Raw genomic sequence first — 24,856 nt, forward strand, 5'->3', positions numbered from 1 at the left:
ATAGGTGAATTCATAAGACACAGCCACTTAGCAGCTTGAGTAGGTTGTTAAGAGAGTCAATGCCTTAATGATAGCCAGTGGAGTCATAGACCTCTAAATGAACCTAAAACGAGTAAGACGACGCATCAAGAAACCCTAAAACCTATCAAGAAGGCCAGAAATTGATCAAACTAGAGTGTATAAGCTGCTTAGACACTTGCTCTTCACATTCACCTTGATTTTCAACACTTAAAGTACACCTAAGAACACTTGAAAGCCTGATTGAGCACAAGTGCATGGAAAAGAACATACACACTGAGTGGAGGTAATTTGAGGATTGTATGCAGTAACTAAGGAACTCACTCAGATAAAAGAACTTGAAGGAATCCACCAATAGGAGAAGATCCCAAGACATAGATGGGAAATCAAAGCCTAGCATAGGACCAAGCAAACAATGATAGAGACGTGGATCTACCCGACTTGCTTAACCTTATCGACAGCTTGGTGGAGCACGAGAATGCAACCATGTCAGAAGAAATCTCACACTGCAGGTAGAACAAGAAACTTGAACTTAGGAGTTTTCCCAAAAGCAATCCAATAGTTGGTGGACAACTATTATTCTCATGCTTTGTATAAGCACTGCAGTAGAATGATAGAAGTCATCATAGCTGACCTAGAGGAGGAAAGGAAGCTAGCCCACAAAGCACTGCAAGGCACAGTGGAATACAACCCAGACCAACAGATTAGGAACCTGAGGTAGAATGCAAAGATGCGAGAGATATAATGAGTGCTGAACCTAGTAGCAGGCAGCAATCAAATTGACCATGAGAGAGTGCTAGAAGGAGACTTGATGCTGAGTGAGCTTCTCATGACATGATTGCTAGGAAACATAGCAGTAGAGCATAGTACTTCAGCATTAGCAATGTCACTACTAGCATGGTTAGGGGTAAGCCAAGGCTCCAAGAGCTAGTCTACGATACCAGTTGTTGCTAAGCAGCTCAATAAGTACTAGCCCCATGACGATCCATACAGCTTCATAGAGTAGTTTGAGCAGGTTTGCGAGGCCAACGGTCTCACTGACTTGACTCAGCGCTCTTAAGCATTCGGGCTTTGCAGACTTGGTACACAAGTCTAGATGCCGCAGAGCGACTGAACTTCAATGGCCTCAAAAAACTCTTCATTAAAAGATTTTCCAAGCCTCAATAATCTGACAACCTGCTAGTACGAGTTATGAATGTCAAGCAAAAAGAAAAATAGGACATCCGCGACTATGTGACCCACGTGAGGAGTCTCTTCAAGAGAATCCCGATGGGTGAACAACCAACCGAAAGAGTAGTGTCCATGGTATTCATTAGTGGAATACAAAATGAGGAACTTTATAAAGCCTTGGCAGGAAACTTGAGCTTGCAGCGAGATGCACTAGTTAGGGTGTTCGAAGAAGCCATTTGAGTAGATGACTAGCTGAAGGAGAGGAGCTCTAGGAACTCAACCAAGAAGAGACCAACTCTAGAAGTTTAGAGAGAGCTTCAACATCTAGCGCGATCAGGCACAAGTACCCAAGATAAGGGAAAGGCCACAGACACCAACCAAGAATTGATTGACAAGAAAATGGAAATAGCCAAGATGCAGGAGATTCTAAGACAAGCAATGCACCTACACATCCAATGAGTGTACTATGGTGGAAACCACCACTTGCCAGTCGAGTTTCAAGACCCCACGTCATGACCTTGTGCTAATTGTGGTAGGGTTGGTCACGACGTTGCGCATTGTAGATTTCCTAGAAGACTTTCGTACTCACAACCATACAATCAACCTTACCTAGCAAATAGGCCGCAATAATTCTTTGGAAGGGGAGCCCCATTGGCCCTTCCCACACCAAATGACGTTAAGCTAGTTGTTCCTATAATGGACATAAATCCTATTGGAATACCTAGACCACTTGGTTCCTATGTGATCCATCCACCGAGCGACGCTCCAATCCACTATGTGGAAGAGCCAAATGAGGAAGAGACTTGCATATACCCTTATGTCTTGTACGACGATGAGGTTAGCATAGTCCTTATGGACTATTGACGAGTACCACTAATGGCATTAGGTAGAGGGACGAGGTAGAGACCTAGGAGACCAGACCCAAGAACCAATCATGTGTTGGACTTGCGGTCACTTGGGACATGTCTCATCGCGTTGTCCTAAAAGGGAGTAAAAAAATAGAGACAAGGCTGACCTAAGGTGCCCTGAGTGCAGAATCACTCATCTCTTCATTGACTGTACAAAGCGAAAACCATCCTCGAGTTTGACTAATGTGCCATCCATCCCATTGAGGCTATTCAGTGGTCGAGAATCTTGATGGGGAGGCTACACATATCCCATTGCATGTCATGACCCGTGCACAAATGAAGCTGGCCGGCCAGGTCCTAGCAATCTTGACACAACCTCGATAGGAAAGAAGAGCCGAGCGAAGGAAGAAGAGACCAAAGCTAAATTCATGCTCAAAACTGAGAGTGCTACAATGCTACCTGTTGGAAAGAAAGTACTGATGCTGAGGTAGAGACATCAGCCCCAAAGATGGCTGAAAAGGGAAGTACTAAGGTTGAGGAGTACCCCAACCCGAAGCACCAACTAGAGGTTATCGAGAAGGTGAAGGAGTGGGTAAAGGAGTCCCAAGAATACCTAAAAGATGCAGAGCCCATCTTAGAGGACGAGATCAAGGATCTCTCCTGCATAAGCACGCCAGTCTCACCCCCTTGACCAAAATCGAGTGATGTGACTGTGCCACAAGCAGTACCACTTGGGCAAATCCTTAGCACTATGGGCTAGCAAATCAATCAGAGCCATTGGCCAAGACGATCCAGTAATAAGAGAAAGACAAGAAGCCAATGACCTCACCACTCTAGTGACCACCCTTGTGACGCTAAGCCTAGGAGATCTGCTTAGGCAACATCCGACATGGCAAGACTTGAAGCAGTGGGTTGAAGGATCATGAGAGCAAGTTGCTGCAGACCTACAAGAACATGATGCAGAGACGCAAATACCGAGATTGGCATTGCACTCCGTGCCAAAGTCCTTGCACATTAATTCCTTTTTGGAAGACATTGAGATGCATGCGGTCTTACCGGTCTTAGCCCTAGGCGACACAACAAGGAAAGGGATTGTAGACATAGGGGCAAGAATTAGTGTACTGAGCCACATAGTGCTCTAGACTTGGGGCAACCCACTTGTTGAGGCTGCTAGGTTCAATGCCACATTAGCTAATGGAATGAAAGTGAAGCCATTCGAAGTGTTAAAAAATTGGCCAGTAAAAATTGCAGGATTCCAATTCTCAATTGACTTTATAGTCATGAATGGAGTGGACTATGATATCCTATTGTGTCGACCATGGATGCACAATGCGAGAGTGAACAAAGATTGGGGGAATGGTCTCATCTTCCTAAGCAATAGAATAGAAGTTGTAAGGGTGGAAATGGACTCCTAGAAGACTACACTAGTCAACCTTGATGCCATTTTTGTGATGCTTAAGGGTGATGCTCAAATCAAGAAATCCTACGGGCCCCTAACTAAGTATATCCCATATCCTAAAGAAAAGTGAGATTGGATGCATGTCCTTGCTACCATCGACTTGCTGTTCTCAGACAATGAGGAGTATGAATAGGCCATTAAAATAATTGGCAAGCCCAAGGGTACACCCTCAGTACCGGTCTGCATGATGGCAGGAAATCTTCACAGAAGACCCAACCCTATCAAGTGCCAAACAACAAGAGGGAACTTTAGAAGATTTTAGAGTATTTGATCTGCAAGCTAGCTAGAAATCCGGCAACAAATTTCAAGCCACTCCAAGATCTCTTAGATGAACCAAGGTGGCAATGGACTAAGGTGCATGACCTAAACCTCATGTACAATTGGGTCCTAGTTGCCGATCAAAGACACGAGACATACCAAGACCTAGGAGACGACGAGCAATTAGATGAAGATGCTTCTAATGAAGAATATGAAGACTACCACTCCTTCAATGACAAGAGTGAGGGTGAGATATATACCATAGAATATGACACTGAAGGACGAGAGATAGAATATATACGATCAGACTCCAAGCCATAGAGAAATAACACCTTCAGGATAGAGCGAGGGGTCATGCGCATGGATTGTGACCACACCTGGAACATATAGGAGTCATAGACTTTGAAAAAGTAGGCGTGACCCAACCAAGTACCACGTTAGTGCTTAGAACAGAGTTACCCTATGAGCTACGACCACCGGGAGAGACTACCACTTCTAGCAAAGATGGGGAGTTCAATTCTGAGTTGGAAGTGAGTTTAGAGAGCAACCCTGAAATACCTAGGCCTTCCAAGACTAGACGTACTAAGGGGACCTACCCATCCAGTTGAGGCACAAATGGTTAGAGGAAGAAAGGGAAAAATAGCTTAAGGACACAGAGTAGATGAATAACAAAAACCATAGGACCTCCCTAAGAGATTTACAAAGTTCAAGAATGGCGATAGGAAAGTGATCCTAGTGGGTGCCAAACGTCAAGGGAAAGCAAGTGAACCCATTGAGAGACCTACCAAAGTCAAAAAGGTGAACCTAGCCCAAGAAGGGGAGACACCCCAATCTATATTTATTGCCAATGACTTGACATAGGAAGAGAAGAAAAGTCGTGTTGCTCTCTTGTGGGAGTATATAGACGTATTCACTTGGTCCTTAGAAGAGCCTAAGGGAGTAGATCCGAGTGTAGTGACTCATAACATACCCATGATGCCACATGCAATGCCAGTCAAACAGTGATCGTACCCTATGAATCCAAAACATGCTCATGCGGTCAAGGAAGAGATTTGACAAGCTGATGAGAGTGGGATTCATCTATGAAATTGAGCACATAGATTGGGTGTCACCCATAGTCATTGTAATGAAGAAAGACAAAAATATTAGAGTATGCATCAATTACAAGAAAGTGAATGTTGCCACTAAGAGGGACAACTACCCATTAATGTACATCGAGCACATGCTCGAGAGAGTGGCGGGAAAGGAGGCCTATGCTTTTTTAGATGACTTCTCTAGATACAATCAAGTGTAGGTGCATCCTAATGATAGGCATAAGACTACATTTGCCACTGAGTGGGATGCCTTTGCCTACATAGTCATGCCCTTTGGGTTGACTAATGCTCCAGCCACCTTTCAACGCCTTAAGTGCACTATATTTATAGACATGCTCAGGAAAGAGTTAGAAGTCTTCATAGACGACTTGTGTGTTCACTCGACTTGGAAGACAAACACCGAGCAATCTTTTTGAATGGTGTCACCTATATCATCTCTCTCTGAATCCCTTAAAGTGCAAGTTCTGGTGGTAAAGCACAGATGCATCCTAGGGCACATGGTGTTGAAGAACAGTGTAGCCATGGACTTTTCAAAAGTCAGGGTCATTGTTGATCTTCCACCCCCAACCAACTATAAGGGAGTTCAATGCTTCTTAGGTCATATAGGTATTATCAGGGGTTTGTGCTGAATTATGCACTGATTGCTAGACCTCTGTACAAATTGTTGATTATATTCAAATGGATTGAAGAATGACAACGCGCATATGAGAAATTGAAAAAGGCTTTGACCACAGAACCAATTCTATGAGCCCTAGATTGGACCATTACCTTCCACTTGCATATTGATACTTCTCCTGGGGTCACTATGCTCAGCTCCCTCCTTTTTACATGCCCAAGTATGGAAAATAAAGGCATAAAAGGACAGTGTGCTAAAATCAAATATTTCTTGATCAAGCTATAGGAGTCCTCACCTTATAGGAGCTCCTAGTTGAGTTGTCCTCAGTTAGAAAGGTAGTTCAGACCACCACTTAGGATGACCTCTTTGATAGCTCTTTTTAGATTGATCATGTTGGAGTAGCACATTAGTGACTAGCTCTAGCCTCTTATCAGTTTGTGCTAAGCCTACTCCTTGTGGATTTCATGCCTTGGTTTTGTCAAGGGGTAGGGTGAGAGCTGTGATGTGTTTTGTTGTGTCTCTATTTTGTATCAGCAAGTCTGGCCATGGTATTTTCCATGAAGAAAATTTGGCATTATTTATTAGCCACGCCTTTCACTTTCTTTGTGGACCATCAAGCCTTGCTATATTTAGTAAGCAAACCTTCTGCTATAGGATGCATAGCTTGATGGCTCCTTCTTCTTTTAGAATTTGATTTCTCCATGGTTGTACAAAAAGGAAAGCAGCACTACATGGCCGACCACATGGCACACATCCCCATGGGAGAGACCGCTAGACAAGGCATCACCGATGAGTTTCTAGATGCACACTTTTTTAGGCTATTGAGAGCGGAATTTTGAGCCCAGGATGTGCCTAAAATTTTCCAAAAAATCCAGAATTTAGGGGAAAAATATTTAACATCGAAGGCGGCGGCTCCAGCTAGGACGATTTTAAGCACCAAGTGAAATACGACTCTTAAAAGGCGCTCGAGCGACACTTGTGGATTTTTGATAATTTTTCAGACTGTCGTGTGGGTTGTTAGGAGTTGCCAGTCAATGCGGGATGTCAAGCCGGATGCGCAAAAATTTACAGTACTTGAATCGGATGCCGGACGAGGAAGGAGCCAACAAATGGTCAAGATATGAAAAGGTGGACCAAAGTTTGGCCAAAATGGGATGTGCCTTTTGGAGTTTGATTCCCCCTCCCCCCCCCCCCCCCCCCAATTTTCATGCATTTCTTGATCAAAAATGTGGAGAGAGAAGGGAGACATGGCGTGATAAAAAAACGACGCATTTTTCGCTCTCTCTCCTCTCTCATCATGATTGTGGGCTATGAGCACCCCATGGAACAGACATTGGGGCTGATCTTCTCCTTCTTGGCCGATCTTATCGCTTCCCTTCGCCTGTAGAATGGTGGACTGAATGAAGAGAACCAGATTTAGTCTTTCTCTCTCCTCCCTCTCTCTCCCCTAAGGGGTTGTTCTTATGTGCAAGAGGAAAATGAAGAATGGTGAAGGAAAGCTTGTCCGGTTGGAACCGGATTGCTTCCGCATCGATGAAGACATGAAGATTGCTGATTGTGAAGATGTTGGACATTGAATGTGGGCTGACCCATAGTCCCGCACCAAAACCGAGATCCCGAGACAAGAAGCCTAAGCAGTAATTCAATTTTTATGAAGGAAAAATGAGTTTTTATGCAATTTGATTGATGAAACAATGTTCCCATGGGCTGTTTATGCATTATGATGTTGTTTGTTATGAGTTTCAATAGTTTATACTCTAAAAACTAGAAAATCATAAGTGATATGGCTGAAATTAATGTCATAAAACCCATAAAACGCACGTTTAAGGGGTAGAAATGGGGTTTTTGCAAAATAAATGGGAAATATGAGACAAAATGCCTACAAAACTTGAAATTTTACTGTCAAGAAACCTAAGGGCCACAGCCCACAATCAATGCTAACAATATGGCAAAGCACAAAGCCTTGATTATGGGATTGCATATTGCCAAACAAGGTGGTATTCGTCGATTGTTAGTAAAAGGGGATTCCCAGTTGATCCTGAATCAGCTAGATGGGACATACACAGTGCGGAATCCCATTCTCTGTATGTATCATCGAACTGCGATGACCCTACTTGAAGAGTTTGAGAGAGTGTCTTTTCAGTTGATTCCACGTTACTAGAATTAGTTTGCGGATTCACTGGCAAATCTTGCTTATGAGGAAGACCTCTTCTTTAATTGTGGTCCTAGTTTGAATATTGTTATCACTGATGAAACAGGTCCGGTCGCATGCGGGGAATGCTATCAGAGCATGCAATATATGGCAGACGATGGTTGATATGGGTGATGCAAAGAGTAGCCGAGAACAATCTACCATTATTATCCTGGACCCATAGGTTGATTAGACAACATGTTATGCGTACGCCTCTTGCTATATATGTAGGAGGGATGGGTCATAACCTTATGCATTTAGTTTAGGGCTACGAGCCCTGTGGTTTTCCTCCTTGGAAAGGAGCTTATTATTGTATATCTGTATTATTTTAGGGAGGGAAGTGTAGGTGCTATTTGGTTTTATTTCATTAGGCCAAGAGGGCCAGTTTTGCGAGGTGTTATTACTTTATTTTGTTAGGCCAAGAGGGCCGATCCTTTTTTGTGGTGAAGTGCTTTATTTCATTAGGCCAAGAGGGCCAGTTGTCTGTTTAGTGCAGGTATAGTTAATGGTTTCTTGTTTTAGTTCTGTGTTAGACAGGTTCGGAAGAAGAGCTTGGAAGGAGCCTTTTGTTGCATGGAAGCTTCTCGTGGCCCTATCCAGGTAATATCTTTCCTTTATGAGTACTGTGGTTTTTATGCTATATGTGTTTGTGTACTTGTTAAGGGGTTTTTCATTTCTTGTTGGGGACCGGCGTCCAAGGCATAAAGCCTCGAGGTTTAGGTTGAGTAGGTTTGAGGGAGGTTTGAATAGTCGTTGCCTCCTGTAAAGACATTGCCAGGCATTGAAAGACTTGTTTTAGAAGTAGTCCTAGTGACCCTGTTTTGCTAGCCTACTAGGCAGCCATTCTAGGAGTTCTTGTTAGTTGTGAGGCCGTTAGAGAAGCCTGCAGAAGAAAAATGATGATGATAAAAACCCTGAATATCTTAAAGACAATAAATATACACAAAGGTGTGTAAAAAGGGGTTCTAACCCCCTATAAAAATAGAAAAGAAAAGAAAGAAAATTTTATAAGCAGTGGATTATCGCCTTGCGAAGGCCTGGTAGGTTCCTGGGGACGAATCAGACCCAGGGCCGATGCCTTGTCTTCCTAGGGGTGGCATCTTGCTAGAAAGGAAGAAATTAAGGAAGGTTGGAGTGAAAATAAAAGTGAGCATTAAAAAAGGATTAAGTGTCACCTTGCGAGGGCTTGGTAGGTTCGTAGGTACCGAGACAGGTCCTGAGGCCAATGCCCTGTTCTCCTTGGGTCACTACGCTCAGCTCCCTCCTTTTTACATACCCGAGTATGTCAATAAAATAAAATCCTAAAAGAAGAAATGTGCTGAAAGAAAATACTTCTTGATCAGGCTATAGGAGTCCTTGCCTAATAGGAGCTCCTGGTTGTGTTGTCCTTAGTTAGGTTGGTAGTTCAGACCACCACTTAGGGCAACCTCTTTGATAGTTTTTTTAGTTTGGTCATGTTGGAGCAGTTGGTTAGTGACTAGCTTCGGACCTTTTATCAGATTATGCTAGGCCTACTCCTTGTGGATGTCATGCCTTGGTTTTGTCAAGGGGTAGGGTGAGCATTGTGCTGGGTTTAGTATGTATCTATTTTGTATCAACTTGATGCTTCCTTTGGTTGTTTTGTGCAGATATACTGTGGGATTCGACGGGCTGAGTCGCCTTATCCCGTGGTTGCCAATGAGAGCGGAGTTTTGATGCCAAGAAGTGCTTAAAAATAGCTAAAAATTACGAATATCAAGGGAAAAATATTCAACGTCGAAGGCAGCGGCTCGACCTAGGACACTTCTCGGAGTTTTGCTATGGGAAAAATTGAATTACCTCTTAGGCTTTGTGTCTCGGGATCTCGGTTTTGCTATGGGACTAAAAATTACGAATATCAAGGGAAAAATATTCAATGTCAAAGTGCTTTAAAGGCGCCTGAGCAACACTTGTTGATTTTTGATAATTTTTTAGACTGCCCTATGGGTTGTTAGGAGTTATCGGCCAATGCAGGATGTCAAGCCGGACGCCCAGGATTTTTCAGAGCTCGATTCGGACACCGGACGGGGAAATGGCCAAGAAAACGGTCAAGATGCGAAGAGGTGGACAAAACTTTGGTCAAGTGGCTAGTGCCCTTTGGGAGCCCAAATTTTAGATGTAGCATGAAACTTTTGAGGAAGAGGATGCATCAAATCGTGGAGGATGAAGGTACCATCAGGCGGCCGAAAAATGCGCCATCATGTTGATCATGCAATCTTCAGCCTACAAACAACCCCCCCCAATGATCATGGGCATTGATTCCCCTCTGGATGCTGACTCTATCGCCGTGCTTCGCCAAATGGTGGCCTCAATGGAGATCTCTGATTTCAGTCTTTCTCTCTCCTCCCTCTCTCCCTTAAGGGGTTGTTCTTGTGTGGAAGAGGACAATGAAGAATGATGGAGGAAAGCTTGTCCGGATGAGACTGGATTGCTTCCGGGTGGATGAAGACATGAAGAGTGTGGTTTTTGAAGATGCTGGACATTGAATGAGAGCTGACACATAGTCCCATAGCAAAACCGAGATCCCGAGACACAAAGGCTAAGCGGTAATTCAATTTTTATGAAGAAAGAATGAGTTTTTATGCTATTTGGTTGATGAAATATTGTTCCCATGGGCTGCTTATGCATTATGTTGTTGTTTGCTATGAGTTTGATCAGTTTATGCTCAGAAAATCAGGAAATCATAAGTGTTATGGCTGAAATTAATGGTATAAAACCCGTAAAACACGCGTTTAAGAGGCAAAATGGGGGTTTTTGCAAAATAAAGGGGAAACATGAGATATAACATCAACAAAACCTGAAATTTTACTGTCAAAGAACCTAAGGGTCATAGCCCATAATCAATCTTAATTTCTAGTCATTTTTAATTGAAGATAATAGAGGAAAAATACCAAAAAATAGTGAAAAATGGGTTTTAAATGGGAGAAAATTAGGAAACGATAAAAGGAAAATTCCAAAAAATTACATAAGTGTTTGCGCAATGTATAATGAAGGTAAAGCACGAGGTTAGCCTTGGTTTACCCTCATTTCTATGGTTTTGTCTGTGTTTATTGCTTTCTCTACAAAGGAATACACATAAAACAACTCTTACACCTATCAACGATTGCAAAATATTAAACGGTAGGGTGAGAGGGGAGTTTGAGCATCAAAGTACAATCTTAAATCTGATTTATGTGTTTCATCATGGCTATAGGACGTTGTTTTAAAATAAAGGAAAAGGCAGCATGAGCGTAAGGCTCGGTGTCTCTCCTTGTTTCAATACATAAACGTTAGCATGGAAATCATGAAAATATTGGTTTCGCACGATGCACAATGCTAAGTTTCTATTGTTTGTGCACTAAACCATTCACATTATGCACTATGCATGGTTTATGGTATCAAAGGAAAATCTCCTGGACTGCATAGCAATTGTTTTCTTAGGACTTTGACCCACGATTGAGAGTATGAGGTTATCCCTTGCCGTAGGATAGAGGGTCGGTTTCCTAAGGGATTGTGAAGTGAGGAAGCATGGTATATCTCCTGGAAATACGAGAAATATAAAAGAGAGGAGTTTGTGCTCGTTTGTGTTATATGTTTAGCAACGTATCAAAGGGCCAATCCCTGAGATGTAGGAGAGCTGCAGTGGGGATCCGACTATTAGTCGGTGGAGTGCCTCCTATGTGTGTGTGATCATGGCATTGCCAATGTATAAGGGTTCTCCCTATGAGGAGTTTAAGGGAAATATTGGACTATAAACTATAAACGCAGGAATTAAGCTTTAGGGCAGTTTGTCCTTCAGCATTAGATTGACGCTCCTGGTCCGCGAGGCCGTGAGGGTGTTTGTGTGTCATGAGCATGAGGTCCGGCTAGTGCCATAGCCAGTGCCGGCCCATTTTAGGTCCCATCAATATTCATGAGCTAAACAATGAGGGTATCCCCATAGTTGACTTTGACCAAATACATCCTTAAGCAATACGAAAGAAGCCTTCTTATTAGCAACATCAAGATCAATAAATCAAGTTTGCCCCTTTTATCCTAAGTAAAGTCCAAAAACTTGTGCTTTGTTGGCATCACCAAGAAGGTTTTTGGTCTCATAAACTTTCTCAAATTATTTGATAAAGCTATAAGGGTCATCACCTGCACAATATTGTCTAGTTGTTTTGCAACTAAGGAAATTTTGGCCTAGTCTCTAGTGCCTAGAGCATTTCCAATTTTGACTAGGATGGTTTTTGAAATGTGGATCCCTACTTGCGTCATATGATAGTATTATGATTGGCTTAGTGTAGGCTTACATGTAATACTAGGTATATAGAGTTACTAGTACTAGTGTTCACGATTGCATATGAATGTGCATCTATGCAATCTAATGTGAGTGTATGGTAATGTTAGTATGTGTAGATGTTAGTGTGCCATCTTCTTCCCTCCTTTCCTCCAAACATTCCTTGCAAAAAAGGTGTGAATTGGGTTGGTATTGAGATGAAAGAGACTCTTGCGAGTGCATGTAGGAGTGGCATGGTAGTGTGCACTTGTTTATGAACTTGGAATCTTAAATGAATTTATCCTAACAATGAGTGCACAAGGTGTATATGTGAATTAGGGTAGTGCACTATTGCACTAGGGTAGTAGATTAGTGCACTAGGTTGTGCATAGTGCAAGTAGATGAGGCGTAATGCACAGTAGTGCACTAGGGTAGTGCACAAGAGGCTATAAGGTAAAGGCTTAGTTCATAGTAGTACACTAGGATCAAGAGTTAGTGAACATGGGTGATGTGTACAAGTGTAAGTGCACTAGTGTAGTGCACCAAGCCTAATGCACTAGGATGAAACTAGTGCATTATGGTGTGCAGGGGTATTCTGGATTGTGCTAAGGGATGTTTTCACTACAAATGCAAGTTTCTAGTGCACACAAGTACATACAAGTACACGTGCCAATGCCAATGTAAGTGTGTATACATACATGTGCACTCAAGTGCACACTAGTGCACTTAGGTGTATACAAGTACACAAGGGTGTGCAACCAAATGCAACAAGTACACATGCAAAGTCTTGCTATCTTCCCTTACTTCCCCTCAACCCTCCCTTGTGAATAAGGTGGGTGTTGGAATTACAAAAGAAGAGAAAGAGGGCACATCAAGTCATTGGGATTTGGAAATGTCTAGGCCTAGAATCACTTGTCTTTTACTTCAACTCGATTGATCTTAGTAGTAAATCACTTGCTTATTTGCCCAAATCTATTACAATGGCTAAGTTCTCTATTGATAGCCATTTAGAGCAATCCATCCATACTTTCGCTATTTCTTTTCATGTTTTTTGCCTTTCAAACTCTTGATGTTTGCTCTAATGTTTTTCTTCATTTATTTTCTTTTGTTCCTAGCTGCAATGTATTTTCACCTTAATTTTTTCATAGAAACTTAGAATAGGATGATCCAAGTAGTACTGATATCAAAGAAAACAAACCAAATTAATAAGCTAATGTGGAAAATTTTGTAAAAACCCTCTCAAGACAGCCAGAAACTGTAAGTCATGACACGTTTTAGTAGTCCATCGGAAGTTTGATCTAAAAGATGTCGCCTGGCACTCCCACAGAATGTCATAGAGATTGTCAATTAGCAACTCTCGAGTCTACTCCTCAATGAAATGTATTGGCCAACCCTATTAGGATTGACTTGAATCTTCCTAGGTTTCTAATGGTCAATTCATTCTACAGCCTTTTAGCGTCGGTCATCTACTTTGCGCAGAGCATCTAAACTGAGATAGACTCATATCACACTTGGTTCAAAGAGAATGGGAAACGAGAGGGATGCATCGCTTGGCCTCTCTACCCGTAGGGTAAAGGTCCATTCCGGTCCCCTAAAATGATATGAGCCAGGGTTTTACCCTACATTATCTAAGGTTAATACATCATCACGATTTGAATGTTGAGAAGCCTCCCAGTTCACTTGGACCACCCTACCATAGGACGGACTCGTTAGGGGTTTCGCCCATCCACTTCCCTTGATAGCTTTAGTTTTCTACTTACCTAAGGGCACATTAGTGGTAACACATACAATCAGCTTTTTTAATTAACCTGTTAGCCACATGTTCCTTTATGTAATTTAATGCACTAACATGAAAACAGATAAAATAAATTCCTTGAAAGTAAACTTTATATTAAAATTTCCACTGAGATACAAATCCCATCCATTGGACAATTCTTGCAAACTGTAAGGATGCGTCTTATTTTCCTCCAAGCTTCCACCCTTGCACTAGTAATAAGGCCTTGAGATTCCTTCTCGAGTCACGTAGACCATCTGAATAGGACCCGAAGACATGGAATTTATAGGCAAAGCCCCCTGGTACCTAAGCATTGTCATACGAATAGATGTTTCTATAGAAAGACCTCTCACGATGGGTTCGGTCCACATTCCAGACATGGCTATCAAAAACCCCCTTGGATAGGGTTGGCGGCTAGCTGGGGGTGCTCAACACGCCTTTCCTAGGTGTTTCAACCTGAATCCGATTTGAAAGATTTTCTTCTTATTAATTCCTTTGTTAGATGACTCATTTTCCAAACAAGTGTTCCCAAGTACAAACACAAGCAAAAGTGCACAACTCGGGGGGGTCACTCTATACAAATCCTATATATCATGTGCATTCATGGCATGTTTTATATATCCCTATGTGACCTTTTTTGTGATATTTGTTTGACCCTTCTGTGTTTTTTTACCATAATTTATAAATCCCTTTTTGTAAGTTTATTTTTTTAATACAAGAATTTAAGAGATCCTTATGTAATAAATACAAAATACTAGTTTTATCGTAGAATTGATCGTGAACTAGTTGCATCAATGCATATCTGCCACATCACCTGATCTGCTACATTTTACTCCTTTGCATCATTGCTAGGCTATTAACTCATCAACCACTACTATGTTCAATTTTTTTAGCCTCAACTACTCCATCAGACATTGATCTAACCTTCTTGAGCTATGTTTACTGTTGCATGACATCTCTGGAGATTTTTTGCTGTGTTTTGAGATCTGTCAAAGTATGACACACTCTTAACTCATACTCTTTGCCCTAGTCCTCAAGACACGAGAGTTCAATGTTTAATATTCACCCTACATAGTGTGTTTTTGCATTGAGAATGATATATATATTCATCCTACAAATTGTTGAATGGATGTTTGATTATGTCAATAGCCATATGTCCTCCAATAAGCAGGTGACTAGTAGGGCAGCATGTCTCGACAGCAAACACATACAATAGCTCCAAGCTGATGCAATAATTGCAAATGTTGAGAGTGTTGGAGGTAGTAGGTAGACCATGAATTAACTAGGCAATAATTAAATAGGCATGCAATAGCTCAAGAGTGTCCCAAACCAACCAAGCAACAACTATATACTAGGAATAGCAGTAGGATAGCTGGTAACAAGGCCAGTAATCAGGTCACCTGGCACTATAATAGTTATGGACAATAGGATAGTACTTCAACAAAACTCCACAAACTAGCAATGTCCTCCCAAAGGAGTGAAGCCAGTAGTAGGCATCATAGGGATGAATGATAGCTGGCTAAAATAAATAAATACTCTATAAATAGACTCCTATTTATAGAGTATTTGAGATGTAATCTAATACCAAAAACAAGCCATTTAATAATAATAAAATAGCACAAATGTGATTTTGGGGCTGGTTTAAGGATTCTTAACCATGGATTACTAGAAACTCTAAAATTAGTGGCTAAACAATCACTCCATGTCTATGATAGCTTTTCATGCCTCAATAAGTTACCTAGATGTTGCCAAAAGGCCAACCATACAAGCAAAGTGATCTAGAGTAGGTGTCATGCTATGGTCTTTATGGATTAGCTTGAAGTACTTCACCCAAGGGGACTAAGCTAGCATGGAGGCATGCAATACCTTAACACTTTGTTGTGTCATGTGTTCAAAGCAATGTCTGAACATTTCATCCTCCTAGTTTTCACCATAGGTCTTATAATAATCATTGTTGCCCATTACACCACACATTGGGAAGGCAACTTGTCAAACACTCCACAAGCTTTTCCTATCAAGCCATATTTTTGATACATATCTATCAACATAGTATCCACAAAAAAATCATTGTCTAGAATTTCCATGACCTCTGCTGTCATGGCATGTTTCAACAGTTGTTAAGGTGCTACAAGATTCAAGCAAAGAACATGTGTGGGAGGATCTATAGACATGCCTACAAATTACATAATCTAAAACAGTCTAGCACCTCCTTGGCACACCCCTATTGGAGTACCTTGCAACTGACAAATTGTTAAACATATTTCTTTTATTGACAAACCACTAAAACATAAGTGAGCCACATTGGTGAAGTGGGATTGTGTAAAAGGATGTCTTAATAATGATAATAATGGTTGGAATATTGAATTACAGCACCAAGTTTGTGGAGTTCTTCCATCTACACTATTTTAATCAAGGAAAAAAGAAATAAGGGTCCTCTATGCTATAGAAATCTTCAAGGATATCGTATGAAACTAACGTCTTCAAGGAAACTTATGCTTATTCAAGGTAAATTTGAAGGATGTAACATGTAACAGTGCATTAAAAAGAAAACTTGGGTTACCTATCGTAGAAGGATGGACAAAACTATATAGGTATCTTGGAAACATGTAGGTATCCTCCCTAACTTTGCAAGAACCCCCTCCTCATCAAGTGCTCCTAATTTATAAAGCTGCTCCATAGCAGAGATCAAAACCTGAGAAAAAAGTGGCGAGGGGTTGTCTCCATAAAGTCAAATGATAATAAACCATTAATGACCATAGCCTTCATCTGTGAAGTTATCATACCAAGATTGATTCTCTGAATCTGTGGCATAGTTGTTGGCATCATCTCAATTATGTATGCACTTTCTGTGTAGATCCAGCAGCACTTGCCCGGTCCAGTACTACAGCCAGCTCTCCATGCGCGTTGTTTTGTAGATGCTTGATAAATGGGTGTAATGACAAGGGAGTTTAAACCAAGCTTGGGATTGTAGATATTCTATTCTGCAAATCATGATCAACTACATAATAAATGCCATCGATTTCAAAGAGGCTTCAGCAATTTTGGTGGCTGCTACCGCTTCTCTTGTTCCTAGAGGAGTTGGTTCAAAAATTTGTATGCATCTCACTAGGGAGGGCACTATAGAAAAGGAGAATGATTAGCTCATGAATGTTTGGGCCAAGCCCTTTCATCCTTTCATATAGAATTTAGTGCTCATTTTCATAAAATACATTTGGCCCTCATCCAGTAGACCTAAGTGACTGCATGCACTGAGCATGCAAACAAAGGTACCTAGGTTTGGAGACACACCCTTATAATGCATCTATTCTAAACAATCCAACGCATTGTACTACTATGGGCCTGATCCAATGCATCTGTACTATGGGCTTGACTAGCAAACCTTGCAATTAATGCATTCCAGGAGATCACATCCTGCACAGGAAGTTCATCAAACACTTCCCATGCTTTTGTGAATGTGCCACACTTGGCATACATATCCACTAGAGCATTGGCAGTGCCCACATTTCAATGCTTTAGATTGTTCACCAGAAACTTGCTCACTAGGAACCCATCCTGTTGCCATAGCTCATTGCCACCAGCAAAAGGAATGCTGATGGACTCACCAACCCCAGAGAGAAGAGCCTTATGAACCTTGCACTACTGAGTTCTTACAAGAACATTTTCCATAATTCTATGACCATAATTCTTTGCTTCTCTATCTCAGATATGAGTGCTACAGCTCTATGGAAATCATTACAGACCCAAATATTTGTAGCAACAGTTATAGTTGTCCATTCCCATGTGTTGATCAAGGCACAAGAAATTGCAAACTTCTCACTGTACCCACAGAGCACATCCTTCTTCATGTCATCAGATATGTTTTTTGAAACTAGACCCAAGCTTGGAGAATAACCCTCCCGTGACATCTTTTCTGTTAGATCTTGTAGCATACATATTCACCAAAGCATTTTCGAGCACAACATTTCCCTCCAAATCCAGCACTTTCTTCTTTCCTTTGTCCTTCCCTGCAACACTTATAGATCCACCTAAAGATGTGGGGCTACTCCTTAGTCTCCTAGACCAAGGGCTCACTGCAGGTGTAGTACCAGATGATGTTTCTGGTCCACTAAGACTCCGTGATTCTTGTTTATCTTTTTGCACATAGCTGTCCTGATCATTATCATCATCCAAAACATCAAGAACAGGTGTATAGCAACTTCCCATCTCATCAAAGATAACATCCTTGCTCACTCTGAACTCACCTATAACAAGGTTATAATAGTGATATCCTTTCTACTCTAAAGAGTATCCAATAAAAACACATTTTTTTGCCTTTGGATCAAGCTTCTTTCGTAGCTCATCTGGCACATGAACATATGCAACATAGCCAAATACCTTCAAGTGTGATACATCAGGCTTCTTGCCTGTAAAACATTATTTAGGAGCAATCCCATGAGCTACAGCTGTAGGAGTTCTGTTCATAATGTAAACAGCAGTATGGATAGCGTCAAACCAAAAATGTTTGGGCATATTCTTTTCAGCCATTAATGCCCATGCAACTTCTGCAATATGCCTGTTTTTTCTTTTTGCAACACCATTTTGCTGTGGGGTATACCTGCAAGTAAATTGCCTCTTTATCCCATGAGTCCTCAAGAAGCCACTGAACTCATTAGAGAGGTACTCTCCCCCTCCATTTGATCTCAAGCACTTTACTTTTAAGCCACTGAACTCATTAGAGAGGTACTCTCCCCCTCCATCTGATCTCAAGCACTTTACTTTTAAGCATGTTTCTGTTTCAACAGTTGCCTTAAAATATTTGAAGTGCTCAAACACATCACTTTTTTCCTTCATGAAGTATACCCATAACTTCCTTGAACAGTCATCAATAAATGTGACAAAGTATTTGTTGCCACCAAGAGATACATTCTATGTAGGTCCCCAGACATCTGTATGTACTACATCAAGTATGTTTCTGCTCACTTCTCTATCATGCGAGAAGGGTTGTCTCGCCTGCTTACCAAACTGGCATGCTTCACAGACTTTATGCAATTCTGCAACTCTAAAAGAAGGCAACCCTGTAACCAACCCTCTGGACTACATTAATTTCAGCCTTTGCACATTTGCATATCCAATACATTTATGCCATATTTCAATATCTACAATTACTCCTTTTCCTTTAGCATATATAGCAACATCCATTGCAGTAATTTTAGCATCCAAAGTGAACATTCGGCCAACTCTACTTCCTTTTGCGACCAACCTGCACTTATCATTAAAGTCTTCTACAAAACAACCTTTTGCATTGAATCAAACCTGCAACCCCTGCTCTACCATTTGGCCAACAGATACTAGATTCTTTGTAATTGATGGCACATGTAATACATCTATCAGACTCTTTGTCTAGCCATCATACAAGGACAAGGGAACCTTTTCAATGTGTGAAATTGTGTGGCATGAATCATCACTCATTTGTACATAACCTAGGTTTTGTAAGTCATGTATCTCTCCAAACCATTCAACATGACTGGTCATATGATTAGATGCACCTGAATCGACATACCATACGTTATCATGTGTCCCCTTTCCTGTAACTGCATTCATCATATGCTGCATAACAAACAGACACTCATTTTTGTCTTCATTTTGTCGTGAAGACGATGCATAGTTTCCTTGCTGCAATTTACCACTATGAATATCATCCTTCTTTGCATAGCAATGGGCTGCAATATGGCCTATTTTGCCACAATAATGGCAAACAATAGCAGAATTTTCAGAAGCTATATTCTACCATCCACCTCTTCCTCTAGAGCTCCCCCTGCCTCTAAAGTTTCCTCTGCCTCTAGAAACCATTTTGCCAAACTGTTGATTGAACCTGTTTTGCTGGTTATCGCCAGCACATCCCATACCATGGCCTCTTGAAGAGGATCTACCACATCCCTTTCCTAAAATCAAGTAAAATGCTTGGACCTGTTCACCATTTCTTTCAGACGAATTGCACTGCATATTGATCTCTTCAATAATCATGAGAGAGATCAGCTCATCAAAATCTCGAAATGGCTTCCGTACATATACTAAAGTAACAAATGATTTCCATGCCTTCTCATTGTTAAGGCCACTCAAAGTGGATGAAACCAAATCATCATCATCCGGCATTGCATCAATCGCTGCTAAAGCATTTGCAATGCTCCTCACCTTCAACACATACTCATTGACAGACATTTTCCCTTTCTTCAAGGCATTCAACTCTTGCTTGAGTTGAATCTTTCGTGCCTTTGTATTTACTGAAAACATGCTCTCAAAAATTGTCCAAGCTACATGTGAAGTTTTTGCATTCCTGATATGTCCCAGTATAGTATTATCAATTACTGTAGATAGCCAGTACATCACCTTTTTGTCTTTCGCATTCTACTCTTTTCGTGCTTTTAACTCATCTGCAATCGGAGGAATACCCAGCTCTGGCTCCTTTTTCTTCACCTGAGACAAACTCATAAAGGCCCTTTCCAATGAGGAAGTTCGTCACACGGAACTTCCATGAAGGATAGTTGTTCTTGTTGAGCTTCTCAGTTATGGGATTTCCACTGTTCTTTGCCATTATCACAAACAAGTATATAACACAGTAAGCTAGTCTTCTACAATATTCCACAACACGTGCACAGTAATACACCAAGCAACCTTTTTCACTGATTTCTCATATGTACATGTAATATGCAACTTGTTTGCAGATAAACCTTATGTTTCCTTCCTGCAAACACCTCAAAAATTACAGTTTCGCAATCTGTAACCTGCGCACCCACTTTCAGTCAATACAGCCGAAATCACAGTGTACCCTGAAACTACTGTCCACAACCTTGCGGCTCTAAAATGGGGCCTGAAACGGTCTCAAACGCCCAAAATAACTGCGGGATAGCCCTAAAGTTCTTATTTGTAGAATATGCAATGATCTGCTTGCACACCAAATCTCAGAGCAATCTGAGATTTTTGCTCGACCCTGCTTCCGGTGCCTCCATAGGCACTATCCAAGAGAGAGAGAGAAAAGATGGGAGAGCTTCTTACCAGTGGCTTGCTTGCTCAAACCTTGCTTCTTCTCCTTCGCTTCAGCCTTCAAAATCAGCCTCTCTCAGTGGCGTGGCTCTGATACCATGTCAAGAATTGCGTGGTGGGGGAACTTGCTTGAGCTGCGGCATCAAACACACACTGTATACACAAGAGGAAGCTCACTCAAGAACACAAGAAGAGAGATGGAGGACAAAAAGTTTTCTTGTTGGTTTTTTCTTCTTCTTCCACACACTATACAATGTACACAAAGTATAGGTAAGACACAACATAAAGGAAAGTGGCCTACTAAGTCAAACAGTGCATAATTGACTACACTAATCGACTGGTGCTATGTCTTTGCCAGCTGTAGGTAGGTGTAACAAACTAAATATAATAAGTGACAAGTCAATGACCATGTGAGTATCATAATGACCACCAATGTGCTAAGTGTAAATGTGCGGACCCATCTAGCCAGGCGGTCCATCATCAATGTCCACACATGTTAGGCTTACCATCTCAACAAAGAATGGGAAGATCAGAGTTTGTGTTGATTACAAGAAATTAAATGTAGCTACTATTACTGATCCCTTTCCAATTCCTTTTACTGATTCTCTCCTAGATTATGTGGCAAGCCATGAGATGTATAGTTTTTTGGATGGGTTTTCAGGATATAATCAAATCAGGATGCATCCGGAAGATATGGATAAGATAGCTTTTATCACATAGTGGGGAGTTTATGTTAGCACAATTATGAATTTTGGGTTGAAAAATGGATTATCTGAGTTTTAGGGAGTTGGTCATAAAACATTTGAGCCATACTTAACAACTTTTATGAGAGTATTCATTGATGATTTTTGCATTTTTGGTAGCAAACACAAACATTTAAAACACCTTAGATTATGCTTTCAGAGATGCATAATGTTTGGCATGTCATTAAATTCTTTCAAATCAATGTTTGCAACCAAAAGGGGTGTGTTGTTAGGTCATATCCTATCTGAAGAGGGTATGAGTATAGATCCCAAAAATATTGTAGTTGTTCAAGGCTAAGGCTCCAAGTAATGTATAGGAAACTATGTGGTTTGTGGGGCAAGTTAAGTGGCATAGTAGGTATTTGTCACATATTTTCTCTCCTCTTACAACTCACACAAAGAAAGGGATGCAGTTTGTGTGGAGGGAAGATTAGGAGAGAACCTTCAGTGTTTTGAAAAAGATGTTGGTTGTGGCTCCAATCTTGCAACCTCCAGCATGGGAATTGCCTTTCCATGTTTTTGTTGATGCATCTAATCTGGTAGTGGGAGCTGTTCTTATGCAGGACAAAGTGCTTGGTTGGTACATACCAATTTATTATGCAAGCAGAATATTGAGTGCTGCTAAAAAGAACTACTCGATTTATTGAAAGAGAAGCACTTGGAATGGTCTTCTCGATGCAGAAATTCAAACATTATTTATTGGGAAATCAAGTTGTTTTCCATGTGGATCATTAGGTGCTATTGTTTTTTTTATTAATAAGCCTCAGTTGACAAGTAGATTGGCAAGATGGATGTTACTACTGCAAGAGTTCAATTTTGAGGTCATTCACACCCCCGGGAAAGAGCATGCCATTGTTGATTACCTAGTTAGATTGCAAACTGATGAGCCTGAAGTAGGAACTGATGATCAGCTGCCTGATGTTGATTACCTAGTTAGATTGCAAATTGATGAGTCTGAAGTAGGAATTCATGATCAGTTGCCTAATGTTGAACTTTTTGACATTCAGGTGCTTGATCCTCATTCATATTATGACCAGATGTTACATTTCTTGAAGTCAGAGTTATGCCTACACACCTTTTAGTAGATCAGAGAAGAAGGTTAGCATTGAAGAGCAGATCATTTCAGGTGAATTTGAACACATATATAGAAGGGGAGTTGATAATGTGCTGAGAAGGTGTGTTCTTGAATTCGAGCAACCAACAATTTTGCATGAAGCCCATTCCGAACTTTTAGGAGGTCATTTTTTAAGAGAGATAACATGAAGAAAATAATTGCAGGCAGGTTTACGGTGGCCTACTATGTTGAGAGATGCTCATCAATATGGGATAGGATGCAAGATCATCATCTATTACCACTTAAGCCATTCCAAAAATGGGGGATTGATATTGTTGGGCCCATCAAGCTAGCAACCAAAAATATAGGCAATAGAAAGATTTTGGTTTGCACAGACTATGCTACAAAGTGGGTGGAAGATCAAGCAAGCATTAAAGGATAATAAAGCACCTAGTGTGTCTAAGTTTTTATATTCTAACATTATGACCAGATTTGGTTGTCCTATTGAGTTGATTAGTGATCAGGGAAAGCATTTTTTGAATCAAGATATTAAAGAACCAACTATTAGGCATATGATTTTGCACAAGAAATCCACTCTATATCATCCTCAAGATAATGGTCAAGACGAAAGCTCCAATAAGATTTTACTTTGCATCTTGAAGAAAATTGTTGAAGATAACAAGGAGGTTGGGATGTCAAACTTGATTCAACTTTATAGGCATTTAGGATTGCATATAAGGTTACAAGAGGGCTTACACCTTTCAGGCTTATGTATGGGTTGGAGGTTGTGGTGCCCATGGAATATGTGGTACCAAGCCTGAGAATAGCAATCACACATACATATATCCTCAGGCATTAGTGTACTACAGATTATGACAATTCATGAAGTTAGAGGAGGATAGAGTTCTTCCTGCCTACATTTCAAGAATTACCCAGCAACGAAGGCAAGCTTGGGTGAATAGACATATCAAAAATAAAAATTTTCAGGAAGGTGATTGGGTTGTGGTGTTTAATTCCTGATTTAGTAAGTTTCCAGATAAAATGAAACTCTGTTATGTAGGCCCATTTGTGATCTTTAAGGATGTTGGGCACATTTTTGCCTTAAAGATTTGTAGGGCAAGGTGTTGTAGTCTGTAGCAATCAATGGATTTAGACTCAAAAGATTAGTGCAACCTTATTATACAAAGGATAATTTGATTTTACCACAATTTGTTAACTCAAGTGTGACATGTAGTGATTATATGAAGTGGTCTAAGTTGTGTCATATTGATATGACAACTAGCACGGCAAGGTTCAAACTCATAGAGGACTTGGACTTTAGCTTCGAGATGGAGAAGAAGAGTTCTTTTTTAGTTTCTTCTTCTTTCTCTCCATCTTCATCTATGTGTCAATCTACATTGGCCGCCATGATGCATACTTGGCATACATCCACCAAAGTGTTGTCTAGGAAGAAAGGAGCTTGTGTGGAGGATGATGAAGACACCTATTATGATCCGTATCATGAGGAGGAGTACTCAGAGTAGCTAGAAGAGATATCACCACTAAGGTATTCACCTAAGGTACTTGGTTTGAGTGCTGCATCTACACCTTTTGTAGATTCCACTTTGGCATTGGATATTGAGCATGCAACTACCAAGTCATGGTGGCTAGAAAGAATCAGTTTGTATCAATTTGCATGTCTTTCTTGGCAATCATGGGCCGCCAATATACATGCATCGATACAACTAGATATCTTGAGACAATCTCAAGATAAAATTATAGGCTATCTTGAGCTTACTAGGGAGTGGTAAGCCATGTTTTTGCATTACCAATGAATGTAAACCCGACTTTGTGGAGATGCTTTGATGACCAAATGCATGAAGCATTTGAAGATGTCATAGGTTCATGTAAGGTTTATGTTATGAAGTGTATTGATGTTGATTGTAGAATGCATCTTTGGTGGTTTATGGAGAAGTTCATGTTGTTTATTAAGACGGATTCCATAACTCAAGAAACTTATGGATTGATTTACTACATTGAGAATGTGTGTATGCCGAGTTGGGCTGGGGTTTTGTATGATAGGTTAATGACAAAGATCAAAGTTCTTAAGACTAAAAAGGTTTTTCATAAATCTTATATGGGTTGTTTCTTGGCCCTATATGAGTATGCTTTTAGGCAATACCTTGGTTTGACTATGGAGGCTTATTGACTTGGACACATAATTTTATGTCTCCAAATGCACGGCATGTTGATGACCTAACAGAGGATACCAGTAATTGAAAAGATAGTGATAATTATTTTGATCTTTTTGGTGTTGATGAAGAGAGATTAACCATTCACAAAGATTTATTGCAAGTAGGTTATCAAGAGTCTTATG

This window comes from Lygodium microphyllum, chromosome 4 (assembly GCF_053477565.2).
Source record: "Lygodium microphyllum isolate KBCC chromosome 4, Lygodium_microphyllum_v1.1.10, whole genome shotgun sequence".
Classification (NCBI taxonomy): Eukaryota; Viridiplantae; Streptophyta; class Polypodiopsida; order Schizaeales; family Lygodiaceae; genus Lygodium; species Lygodium microphyllum.